We start from the raw sequence: 13,263 nt of genomic DNA on the forward strand, positions 1-13,263 counted from the left end.
GGTTAGTTGACCTGTATAAAGGGTTAGTTGGCCTGTATAAAGGGTTAGTTGGCCTGTATAAAGGGTTAGGGTTAGTTGGCCTGTATAAAGGGTTAGTTGGCCTGTATAAAGGGTTAGGGTTAGTTGGCCTGTATAAAGGGTTAGGGTTAGTTGGCCTGTATAAAGGGTTAGGGTTAGTTGGCCTGTATAAAGGTTTAGTTGGCCTGTATAAAGGGTTAATTTGCCTGTATAAATGGTTAGTTGGCCTGTATAAAGGGTCAGTTGGCCTGTATAAAGGGTTTGTTGGCCTGTATAAAGGGTTAGTTTGCCTGTATAAATGTTTAGTTGGCCTGTATAAAGGGTTAGTTGGCCTGTATAAATGTTTAGTTGGCCTGTATAATGGGTTAGTTGGCCTGTATAAAGGGTTAGTTGGTCTGTATAAAGGGTTAGTTGGCCTGTATAAAGGGTTAGTTGGCCTGTATAAAGGGTTAGTTGGCCTGTATAAAGGTTTAGGGTTAGTTGGCCTGTAAAAATGGTTAGGGTTAGTTGGCCTGTATAAATGATTAGTTGGCCTGTATAAAGGGTTATTTGGCCTGTATAAAGGGTTAGTTGGCCTGTATAAAGGGTTAGGTTGCCTTTATAAAGGGTTGGTTGGCCTGTATAAAGGGTTAGTTGGCCTGTATAAAGGGTTAGGGTTAGTTGGCCTGTATAAAGGGTTAGTTGGCCTGTATAAAGGGTTAGGGTTAGTTGGCCTGTATAAAGGGTTAGTTGGCCTGTATAAAGGGTTATTTGGCCTGTATAAATGGTTAGTTGGCCTGTATAAAGGGTTAGTTGGCCTGTATAAAGGGTTAGTTGGCCTGTATAAAGGGTTAGTTGGCCTGTATAAAGGGTTAGTTGGTCTGTATAAAGGGTTAGGGTTAGTTGGCCTGTATAAAGGGTTAGGGTTAGTTGGCCTGTATAAATGGTTAGTTGGCCTGTATAAAGGGTTAGGGTTAGTTGGCCTGTATAAATGGTTATTTGGCCTGTATAAAGGGTTAGTTGGCCTGTATAAAGGGTTAGGTGGCCTTTATAAAGGGTTGGTTGGCCTGTATAAAGGGTTAGTTGGCCTGTATAAAGGGTTAGGGTTAGTTGGCCTGTATAAAGGGTTAGTTGGCCTGTATAAAGGGTTAGGGTTAGTTGGCCTGTATAAAGGGTTAGTTGGCCTGTATAAAGGGTTATTTGGCCTGTATAAATGGTTAGTTGGCCTGTATAAAGTGTTAGTTGGCCTGTATAAATGGTTAGTTGACCTGTATAAAGGGTTAGTTTGCCTGTATAAAGGGTTAGTTGGCCTGTATAAAGGGTTAGGGTTAGTTGGCCTGTATAAAGGGTTAGTTGGCCTGTATAAAGGGTTAGGGTTAGTTGGCCTGTATAAAGGGTTAGGGTTAGTTGGCCTGTATAAAGGGTTAGTTGGCCTGTATAAAGGGTTAGTTGGCCTGTATAATTGGTTAGTTGGCCTGTATAAAGGGTTAGTTGGCCTGTATAAAGGGTTTGTTGGCCTGTATAAAGGGTTAGTTTGACTGTATAAATGTTTAGTTGGCCTGTATAAAGGGTTAGTTGGCCTGTATAAATGTTTAGTTGGCCTGTATAATGGGTTAGTTGGCCTGTATAAAGGGTGAGTTGGTCTGTATAAAGGGTTAGTTGGCCTGTATAAAGGGTTAGTTGGCCTGTATAAAGGGTTAGTTGGCCTGTATAAAGGTTTAGGGTTAGTTGGCCTGTAAAAATGGTTAGGGTTAGTTGGCCTGTATAAATGATTAGTTGGCCTGTATAAAGGGTTAGTTGGCCTGTATAAAGGTTTAGTTGGCCTGTATAAAGGGTTAGGGTTAGTTGGTCTTGTATAAAGGGTTAGTTGGCCTGTATAAAGGGTTAGTTGGCCTGTATAAAGGGTTAGTTGGCCTGTATAAAGGGTTAGTTGGTCTGTATAAAGGGTTAGTTGGCCTGTATAAAGGGTTAGTTGGCCTGTATAAGGGGTTAGTTGGCCTGTATAAAGGGTTAGTTGGCCTGTATAAAGGGTTAGTTGGAATGTATATAGGTTTAGGGTTAGTTGGTCTGTATAAAGGGTTAGTTGGTCTGTATAAAGGGTTAGTTGGCCTGTATAAAGGGATAGGGTTAGTTGGTCTGTATAAAGGGTTAGTTGGTCTGTATAAAGGGTTAGGGTTAGTTGGCCTGTACAAAGGGTTAGGATTAGTTGGTCTTTATAAAGGGTTATTTGGCCTGTATAAAGGGTTAGGGTTAGTTGGCCTGTATAAAGGGTTAGTTGACCTGTATAAAGGGTTAGTTGGCCTGTATAAAGGGTTAGGGTTAATTGTTCTGTATAAAGTGTTAGTTGGCCTGTATAAAGGGTTAGTTGGCCTGTATAAAGGGTTAGTTGGCCTGTATAAAGGGTTAGTTGGCCTGTATAAAGAGTTAGTTGGTCTGTATAAAGGGTTAGTTGGCCTGTATAAAGTGTTAGTTGGCCTGTATAAAGGGCTAGTTGGACTGTATAAAGGGTTTTTGGCCTGTATAAAGGATTAGTTGGCCTGTATAAAGGGTTAGTTGGCCAGTATAAAGGGTTAGGGTTAGTTGGCCTGTATGTAGGGTTAGTTGGCCTGTATAAAGTGTTAGTTGGCCTGTATAAAGGGTTAGTTGGCCTGTATAAAGGGTTTTTGGCCTGTATAAAGGATTAGTTGGCCTGTATAAAGGGTTAGTTGGCCTGTATAAAGGGTTAGTTGGCCTGTATATAGGGTTAGTTGGCCTGTATAACGGGTTAGTTGGCCTGCATAAAGAGTTATGGTTAGTTGGCCTGTATAAAGGGTTAGTTGGCCTGTATAAAGGGTTAGGGTTAGTTGGCCTGTATAAAGGGTTAGTTGGCCTGTATAAAGGGTTAGTTTGTCTGTATACAGGGTTAGTTGGCCTGTATAAAGGGTTAGTTGGCCTGTATAAAGGGTTAGTTGGCCTGTATAAATGTTTAGTTGGCCTGTATAAAGGGTTAGTTGGTCTGTATAAAGGGTTAGGGTTAGGTGGCCTGTATAAAGGGTTAGATAGTCTGTATAAAGGGTTAGTTGGTCTGTATAAATGGTTAGTTGGCCTGTATAAAGGGTTAGTTGGCCTATATAAAAGGTTAGTTGGCCTGTATAAAGGGTTAGTTGGCCTGTATAAAGTGTTAGCTGGCCTGTATAAAGGGTTAGTTGGCCTGTATAAAGGTTTTTTTGGCCTGTATAAAGGGTTAGTTGGCCTGTATAAAGCGTTAGTTGGCCTGTATAAAGGGTTAGTTGGCCTGTATAAAGTGTTAGTTGGCCTGTATAAAGGGTTAGTTGGCCTGTATAAAAGGTTAGGGTTAATTGGCCTGTATAAAGGGTTAGGGTTAGTTGGCCTGTATAAAGGGTTAGGGTTAGTTGGCCTGTATAAAGGGTTAGGGTTAGTTGGCCTGTATAAAGGGTTAGGGTTAGTTGGCCTGTATAAAGGGTTAGTTGGCCTGTATAAAGGGTTAGGGTTAGTTGGCCTGTATAAAGGGTTAGTTGGCCTGTATAAAGGGTTAGTTGGCCTGTATAAAGGGTTAGTTGGCCTGTATAAAGGGTTAGTTGGCCTGTATAAAGGGTTAGTTGGCCTTTATAAAGGGTTAGTTGGCCTGTATAAAGGGTTAGTTGGCCTGTATAATGGGTTAGTTGGCCTGTATAAAGGGTTAGTTGGCCTGTATAAAGGGTTAGTTGGCCTGTATAAAGGGTTAGTTGGCCTGTATAAAGTGTTAGTTGGCCTGTATAAAGGGTTAGTTGGCCTGTATAAAGGGTTAGTTGGCCTATATAAAGGGTTAGTTGGCCTGTATAAAGGGTTAGTTGGCCTGTATAAAGGTTTAGGATTAGTTGGCCTGTATAAAGGGTTAGTTGGCCTGTATAAAGGGTTAGTTGGCCTGTATAAAGGGTTAGTTGGCCTGTATAAAGGGTTAGTTGGCCTGTATAAAGGGTTAGTTGGCCTGTATAAAGGGTTAGTTGGCCTGTATAAAGGGTTAGTTGGCCTGTATAAAGGGTTAGGGTTAGTTGGCCTGTTTAAAGGGTTAGGGTTAGTTGGCCTGTATAAAGGGTTAGGGTTAGTTGCCTGTATAAAGGTGTTAGGGTTAGTTGGCCTGTATAAAGGGTTAGTTGGCCTGTATACAGGGTTAGGGTTAGTTGGCCTGTATAATGGGTTAGTTGGCCTGTATAAAGGGTTAGTTGGCCTGTATAAAGGCTTAGTTGAGCTGTATAAAGGGTTAGTTTGCCTGTATAAAGTGTTAGTTGGCCTGTATAAAGGGTTAGTTGGCCTGTATAAAGGGTTAGTTGGCCTGTATAAAGGGTTAGTTGGCCTGTATACAGGGTTAGTTGGCCTGTATAAAGGGTTAGTTGGCCTGTATAAAGGGTTAGTTGGCCTGTATAAATGTTTAGTTGGCCTGTATAAAGGGTTAGTTGGTCTGTATAAAGGGTTAGGGTTAGGTGGCCTGTATAAAGGGTTAGATAGTCTGTATAAAGGGTTAGTTGGTCTGTATAAATGGTTAGTTGGCCTGTATAAAGGGTTAGTTGGCCTATATAAAAGGTTAGTTGGCCTGTATAAAGGGTTAGTTGGCCTGTATAAAGTGTTAGCTGGCCTGTATAAAGGGTTAGTTGGCCTGTATAAAGGTTTTTTTGGCCTGTATAAAGGGTTAGTTGGCCTGTATAAAGGGTTAGGGTTAGTTGCCTGTATAAAGGGTTAGGGTTAGTTGGCCTGTATAAAGGGTTAGTTGGCCTGTATACAGGGTTAGGGTTAGTTGGCCTGTATAATGGGTTAGTTGGCCTGTATAAAGGGTTAGTTGGCCTGTATAAAGGCTTAGTTGAGCTGTCTAAAGGGTTAGTTGGCCTGTATAAAGTGTTAGTTGGCCTGTATAAAGGGTTAGTTGGCCTGTATAAAGGGTTAGTTGGCCTGTATAAAGGGTTAGTTGGCCTGTATAAAGTGTTAGTTGGCCTGTATAAAGGGTTAGGGTTAGTTGGCCTGTATAAAGGGTTAGTTGGCCTGTATAAATGGTTAGTTGGCCTGTATAAAGGGTTAGTTGGCCTGTATAAAGGGTTAGTTGGCCTGTATAAAGTGTTCGTTGGCCTGTATAAAGGGTTAGGGTTAGTTGGCCTGTATAAAAGGTTAGTTGGCCTGTATAAAGTATTATTTGGCCTGTATAAATTGTTATTTGGCCTGTATAAAGGTTTAGGATTAGTTGGCCTGTATAAAGGGTTAGTTGGCCTGTATAAATGGTTAGTTTGCCTGTATAAATGGTTAGTTGGCATGTATAAAGGGTTAGTTGGCCTGTATAAAGGGTTAGTTGGCCTGTATAAAGGGTTAGTTGGCCTGTATAAAGGTTTAGGATTAGTTGGCCTGTATAAAGGGTTAGTTGGCCTGTATAAATGGTTAGTTGGCCTGTATAAATGGTTAGTTGGCCTGTATAAAGGGTTAGTTGGCCTGTATAAAGGGTTAGTTGGCCTGTATAAAGGGTTAGTTGGCCTGTATAAAGTGTTAGTTGGCCTGTATAAAGGGTTAGGGTTAGTTGGCCTGTATAAAGGGTTAGTTGGCCTGTATAAAGGGTTAGTTTGCCTGAATAAAGGGTTAGTTAGTCTGTATAAAGTGTTAGTTGGCCTGTATAAAGTGTTAGTTGGCCTGTATAAAGGGTTAGGGTTAGTTGGCCTGTATAAAGGGTTAGTTAGCCTGTATAAAGGGTTAGTTTGCCTGAATAAAGGGTTAGTTACTCTGTATAAAGCGTTAGTTGGCCTGTATAAAGTGTTAGTTGGCCTGTATAAAGGGTTAGGGTTAGTTGGCCTGTATAAAGGGTTAGTTGGCCTGTATAAAGGGTTAGTTTGCCTGAATAAAGGGTTAGTTAGTTTGTATAAAGCGTTAGTTGGCCTGTATAAAGGGTTAGTTAGTCTGTATAATGGGTTAGTTAATCTGTATAATGGGTTTGTTGTCCTGTATAAAGGGTTTGTTGGCCGGTGTAAAGGGTTTGTTGGCCGGTGTAAAGGGTTAGTTGGCCTGAATAAAGGGTTAGTTAGTTTGTATAAAGCGTTAGTTGGCCTGTATAAAGGGTTAGTTAGTCTGTATAATGGGTTAGTTAATCTGTATAATGGGTTAGTTGTCCTGTATAAAGGGTTAGTTGGCCTGTACAAAGGGTTAGGGTTGGTTGGCCTGTATAAAGGGTTAGTTGGCCTGTATAAAGGGTTAGTTTGCCTGAATTAAGGGTTAGTCAGTTTGTATAAAGCGTTAGTTGGCCTGTATAAAGGGTTAGTTAGTCTGTATAATGGGTTAGTTGGCCTGTATAAAGCGTTAGTTGGCCTGTATAAAGGGTTAGTTAGTCTGTATAATGGGTTAGTTAATCTGTATAATGGGTTAGTTGGCCTGTATAAAGGGTTAGTTAGTCTGTATAATGGGTTAGTTAATCTGTATAATGGGTTAGTTGGACTGTATAAAGGGTTAGTTGGCCTGTATAATGGGTTAGTTAGTCTGTATAATGGGTTAGTTAGTCTGGATAATGGGTTAGTTAATCTGTATAATGGGTTAGTTGGCCTGTATAAAGCGTTAGTTGACCTGTATAAAGGGTTAGTTAGTCTGTATAATGGGTTAGTTAATCTGTATAATGGGTTAGTTAGTCTGTATAAAGCGTTAGTTGGCCTGTATAAAGGGTTAGTTAGTCTGTATAATGGGTTAGTTAATCTGTATAATGGGTTAGTTGGCCTGTATAATGGGTTAGTTGGCCTGTATAAAGGGTTTGTTGGCCTGTATAAAGGGTTTGTTGGCCTGTATATAGGGTTAGTTGGCCTGTATAAAGGGTTTGTTGGCCTGTATAAAGGGTTTGTTGGCCTGTATATAGGGTTAGTTGGCCTGTATAAAGGGTTAGTTGGCCTGTATAAAGGTTTAGGGTTAGTTGGCCTGTATAAAGGGTTAGTTAGTCTGTATAATGGGTTAGTTAATCTGTATAATGGGTTAGTTAGTCTGTATAAAGCGTTAGTTGGCCTGTATAAAGGGTTAGTTAGTCTGTATAATGGGTTAGTTAATCTGTATAATGGGTTAGTTGGCCTGTATAATGGGTTAGTTGGCCTGTATAAAGGGTTTGTTGGCCTGTATAAAGGGTTAGTTGGCCTGTATAAAGGGTTTGTTGGCCTGTATATAGGGTTAGTTGGCCTGTATAAAGGGTTAGTTGGCCTGTATAAAGGTTTAGCGTTAGTTGGCCTGTATATAGGGTTAGTTGGCCTGTATAAAGGGTTTGTTGGCCTGTATATAGGGTTAGTTGGCCTGTATAAAGGGTTAGTTGGCCTGTATAAAGGTTTAGCGTTAGTTGGCCTGTATATAGGGTTAGTTGGCCTGTATAAAGGGTTTGTTGGCCTGTATATAGGGTTAGTTGGCCTGTATAAAGGGTTAGTTAGTCTGTATAATGGGTTAGTTAATCTGTATAATGGGTTAGTTGGCCTGTATAAAGGGTTCGTTGGCCTGTATAAAGGGTTAGTTGGCCTGTATATAGTGTTAGTTGGCCTGTATAAAGGGTTAGTTGGCCTGTATATAGCGTTAGTTGTCCTGTATAAAGGGTTTGTTGGCCTGTATATAGGGTTAGTTGGCCTGTATAAAGGGTAGTTAGTCTGTATAATGGGTTAGTTAATCTGTATAATGGGTTAGTTGTCCTGTATAAAGGGTTCGTTGGCCGGTATAAAGGGTTCGTTGGCCGGTGTAAAGGGTTAGTTGGCCTGTATAAAGGGTTAGTTGGCCTGTATAAAGGGTTAGTTAGTCTGTATAATGGGTTAGTTGGCCTTCCGGCGCCGACAGAGATGGCCGCCTCGCTTCGCGTTCCTAGGAAACTATGCAGTTTTTTGTTTTTTTACGTGTTATTTCTTACATTAGTACCCCAGGTCATCTTAGGTTTCATCACATACAGTCGAGAAGAACTACTGAATATAAGATCAGCGTCAACTCACCATCAGTACGACCAAGAATACGCTTTTCGCGACGCGGATCCTGTGCTCTGCCTTACAAACAGGACAACGGAGTGGATCCCATGCAGCGACCCAAAAAAACGACTCAGAAAAAGAGGGAAACGAGGCGGTCTTCTGGTCAGACTCCGGAGACGGGCACATCGTGCACCATTCCCTAGCATTCTTCTTGCCAATGTCCAGTCTCTTGACAACAAGGTTGATGAAATCCGAGCAAGGGTAGCATTCCAGAGGGACATCAGAGACTGTAACGTTCTTTGCTTCACGGAAACGTGGCTTACTGGAGAGACGCTATCCGAAGCGGTGCAGCCAACAGGTTTCTCCACGCATCGCGCAGACAGGAAAAAACATCTTTCTGGTAAAAAGAGGGGCGGGGGCGTATGCCTTATGACTAACGTGACATGGTGTGATGAAAGAAACATACAGGAACTCAAATCCTTCTGTTCACCTGATTTAGAATTCCTCACAATCAAATGTAGACCGCATTATCTACCAAGAGAATTCTCTTCGATTATTATCACAGCCGTATATATCCCCCCCCAAGCAGACACATCGTTGGCTCTGAATGAACTTTATTTGACTCTTTGCAAACTGGAAACCATTTATTCGGAGGCTGCATTCATTGTAGCTGGGGATTTTAACAAGGCTAATCTGAAAACAAGACTCCCCAAATTTTATCAGCATATCGATTGCGCAACCAGGGGTGGAAAGACCTTGGATCATTGTTACTCTAACTTCCGCGACGCATATAAGGCCCTGCCCCGCCCCCCTTTCGGAAAAGCTGACCACGACTCCATTTTGTTGATCCCTACCTACAGACAGAAACTAAAACAAGAGGCTCCTACGCTGAGGTCTGTCCAACGCTGGTCCGACCAAGCTGACTCCACACTCCAAGACTGCTTCCATCACGTGGACTGGGACATGTTTCGTATTGCGTCAGACAACAACATTGACGAATACGCTGATTCGGTGTGCGAGTTCATTAGAACGTGCGTTGAAGATGTCGTTCCCATAGCAACGATTAAAACATTCCCTAACCAGAAACCGTGGATTGATGGCAGCATTCGTGTGAAACTGAAAGCGCGAACCACTGCTTTTAATCAGGGCAAGGTGTCTGGTAACATGACCGAATACAAACAGTGCAGCTATTCCCTCCGCAAGGCTATCAAACAAGCTAAGCGTCAGTACAGAGACAAAGTAGAATCTCAATTCAACGGCTCAGACACAAGAGGCATGTGGCAGGGTCTACAGTCAATCACGGACTACAGGAAGAAATCCAGCCCAGTCACGGACCAGGATGTCCTGCTCCCAGGCAGACTAAATAACTTTTTTGCCCGCTTTGAGGACAATACAGTGCCACTGACACGGCCTGCAACGAAAACTTGTGGTCTCTCCTTCACTGCAGCCGAGGTGAGTAAGACATTTAAACGTGTTAACCCTCGCAAGGCTGCAGGCCCAGACGGCATCCCCAGCCGCGCCCTCAGAGCATGCGCAGACCAGCTGGCCGGTGTGTTTACGGACATATTCAATCAATCCCTATACCAGTCTGCTGTTCCCACATGCTTCAAGAGGGCCACCATTGTTCCTGTTCCCAAGAAAGCTAAGGTAACTGAGCTAAACGACTACCGCCCCGTAGCACTCACTTCCGTCATCATGAAGTGCTTTGAGAGACTAGTCAAGGACCATATCACCTCCACCCTACCTGACACCCTAGACCCACTCCAATTTGCTTACCGCCCAAATAGGTCCACAGACGATGCAATCTCAACCACACTGCACACTGCCCTAACCCATCTGGACAAGAGGAATACCTATGTGAGAATGCTGTTCATTGACTACAGCTCGGCATTCAACACCATAGTACCCTCCAAGCTCGTCATCAAGCTCGAGACCCTGGGTCTCGACCCCGCCCTGTGCAACTGGGTACTGGACTTCCTGACGGGCCGCCCCCAGGTGGTGAGGGTAGGCAACAACATCTCCTCCCCGCTGATCCTCAACACTGGGGCCCCACAAGGGTGCGTTCTGAGCCCTCTCCTGTACTCCCTGTTCACCCACGACTGCGTGGCCACGCACGCCTCCAACTCAATCATCAAGTTTGCGGACGACACAACAGTGGTAGGCTTGATTACCAACAACGACGAGACGGCCTACAGGGAGGAGGTGAGGGCCCTCGGAGTGTGGTGTCAGGAAAATAACCTCACACTCAACGTCAACAAAACTAAGGAGATGATTGTGGACTTCAGGAAACAGCAGAGGGAACACCCCCCTATCCACATCGATGGAACAGTAGTGGAGAGGGTAGCAAGTTTTAAGTTCCTCGGCATACACATCACAGACAAACTGAATTGGTCCACTCACACAGACAGCATTGTGAAGAAGGCGCAGCAGCGCCTCTTCAACCTCAGGAGGCTGAAGAAATTCGGCTTGTCACCAAAAGCACTCACAAACTTCTACAGATGCACAATCGAGAGCATCCTGGCGGGCTGTATCACCGCCTGGTACGGCAACTGCTCCGCCCTCAACCGTAAGGCTCTCCAGAGGGTAGTGAGGTCTGCACAACGCATCACCGGGGGCAAACTACCTGCCCTCCAGGACACCTACACCACCCGATGTCACAGGAAGGCCATAAAGATCATCAAGGACATCAACCACCCGAGCCACTGCCTGTTCACCCCGCTATCATCCAGAAGGCGAGGTCAGTACAGGTGCATCAAAGCTGGGACCGAGAGACTGAAAAACAGCTTCTATCTCAAGGCTATCAGACTGTTAAACAGCCACCACTAACATTGAGTGGCTGCTGCCAACACACTGACACTGACTCAACTCCAGCCACTTTAATAATGGGAATTGATGGGAAATGATGTAAATATATCACTAGCCACTTTAAACAATGCTACCTTATATAATGTTACTTACCCTACATTATTCATCTCATAGGCATACGTATATACTGTACTCTATATCATCGACTGTATCCTTATGTAATACATGTATCACTAGCCACTTTAACTATGCCACTTTGTTTACATACTCATCTCATATGTATATACTGTACTCGATACAATCTACTGTATCTGCCTATGCTGCTCTGTACCATCACTCATTCATATATCCTTATGTACATATTCTTTATCCCCTCACACTGTGTACAAGACAGTAGTTTTGGAATTGTTAGTTAGATTACTTGTTGGTTATTACTGCATTGTCGGAACTAGAAGCACAAGCATTTCGCTACACTCGCATTAACATCTGCTAACCATGTGTATGTGACAAATACATTTGATTTGATTTGATTTGATTTGTATAAAGGGTTCGTTGGCCGGTGTAAAGGGTTAGGGTTAGTTGGCCGGTATAAAGGGTTTGTTGGCCGGTGTAAAGGGTTTGTTGGCCGGTGTAAAGGGTTAGGGTTAGTTGGCCTGTATAAAGGGTTAGTTAGTCTGTATAATGGGTTAGTTGGCCTGTATAAAGGGTTCGTTGGCCGGTGTAAAGGGTTTGTTGGCCGGTGTAAAGGGTTAGTTGGTCTGTATAAAGGGTTCGTTGGCCGGTGTAAAGGGTTCGTTGGCCGGTGTAAAGGGTTTGTTGGCCGGTGTAAAGGGTTAGGGTTAGTTGGTCTGTATAAAGGGTTCGTTGGCCGGTGTAAAGGGTTCGTTGGCCGGTGTAAAGGGTTAGTTGGCCGGTGTAATGGGTTAGTTGGCCTGTATAATGGGTTAGTTGGCCTGTATAATGGGTTAGTTGGCCTGTATAATGGGTTAGTTGGCCTGTATAATGGGTTAGTTGGCCTGTATAAAGGGTTTGTTGGCCTGTATAAAGGGTTAGTTGGCCGGTGTAAAGGGTTAGTTGGCCGGTGTAAAGGGTTAGTTGGCCGGTGTAAAGGGTTAGTTGGCCGGTGTAAAGGGTTAGTTGGCCTGTATAAAGGGTTAGTTGGCCGGTGTAAAGGGTTAGTTGGCCGGTGTAAAGGGTTAGTTGGCCGGTGTAAAGGGTTAGTTGGCCGGTGTAAAGGGTTAGTTGGCCTGTATAATGGGTTAGTTGGCCTGTATAATGGGTTAGTTGGCCTGTATAAAGGGTTTGTTGGCCTGTATAAAGGGTTCGTTGGCCGGTGTAAAGGGTTAGTTGGCCGGTGTAAAGGGTTAGTTGGCCTGTATAAAGGGTTAGTTGGCCTGTATAAAGGGTTAGTTGGCCTGTATAAAGGGTTAGTTGGCCTGTATAAAGGGTTAGTTGGCCTGTATAAAGGGTTCGTTGGCCGGTGTAAAGGGTTCGTTGGCCGGTGTAAAGGGTTAGTTGGCCGGTGTAAAGGGTTAGTTGGCCGGTGTAAAGGGTTAGTTGGCCGGTGTAAAGGGTTAGTTGGCCTGTATAAAGGGTTTGTTGGCCGGTGTAAAGGGTTCGTTGGCCGGTGTAAAGGGTTAGTTGGCCGGTGTAAAGGGTTAGTTGGCCGGTGTAAAGGGTTAGTTGGCCGGTGTAAAGGGTTAGTTGGCCTGTATAAAGGGTTTGTTGGCCGGTGTAAAGGGTTAGTTGGCCTGTGTAAAGGTCTCATTATAAATGCAGCTTACATCTGCCACTATACTCTTCCACTTCCACATCATTTTGTGTTACAGTCTTATAGACTAAAACAAGTATTTTTACAACAGCTTATGTCATTGTTTTATAATGTTGTAAACAAAATAGGAACATAATCTGTCCTGACAGCTATTCAAAGGCAGTGCTCCATCAATTAGTGCTCCCTCTAGGGGTTTTAGATGGAGCATTACAAAGGGCTGGAGTTAGCCAACGTCTGTGGTCTTTGAGATATCTCCAGACCATAATCAACGGTTATGATCTCACATTATAGACGTTTGTATTGCATTCACAAGCATTTCACTACACCTGCATCAACATCTGCTAAACATGTGTGTGTGACCCATAAAATTTGATTTTATTTGCCTAAACATGGATGGACCAATCAGGGCTTAGAATGGCCTTCGACTTAGGTTTACTTTCCCTAAGGAGTTCCAGAACCAATCAAATCATTAGGATGAAGACGTACGGTAAGATGAGCCACCTCCACTAGTTTTATATTATTGTTATCTGATGTTTCCTGTGAGCTTTCCTCAGCATTATATCCTTGGAGCTTCCCTAGACACTAGATACTTCTACACAAACCCTGAAATACAACCTATGAGCACTGTAGTAGAGTGCAGTAAAGGCTCATAGTAAAGTGCTGATGTAAATTAAATCTTAAAATTGTGATGGTGTGCAGTGCCTTAGTTGAGTGAATAACACTCCTGGCACCAACACATAGCTCTGTGATTCCCCAACGGAAACTGGGTTT

The sequence above is a fragment of the Oncorhynchus clarkii genome, chromosome 5 (genome assembly GCF_045791955.1).
Source record: "Oncorhynchus clarkii lewisi isolate Uvic-CL-2024 chromosome 5, UVic_Ocla_1.0, whole genome shotgun sequence".
Lineage (NCBI taxonomy): Eukaryota > Metazoa > Chordata > Actinopteri > Salmoniformes > Salmonidae > Oncorhynchus > Oncorhynchus clarkii.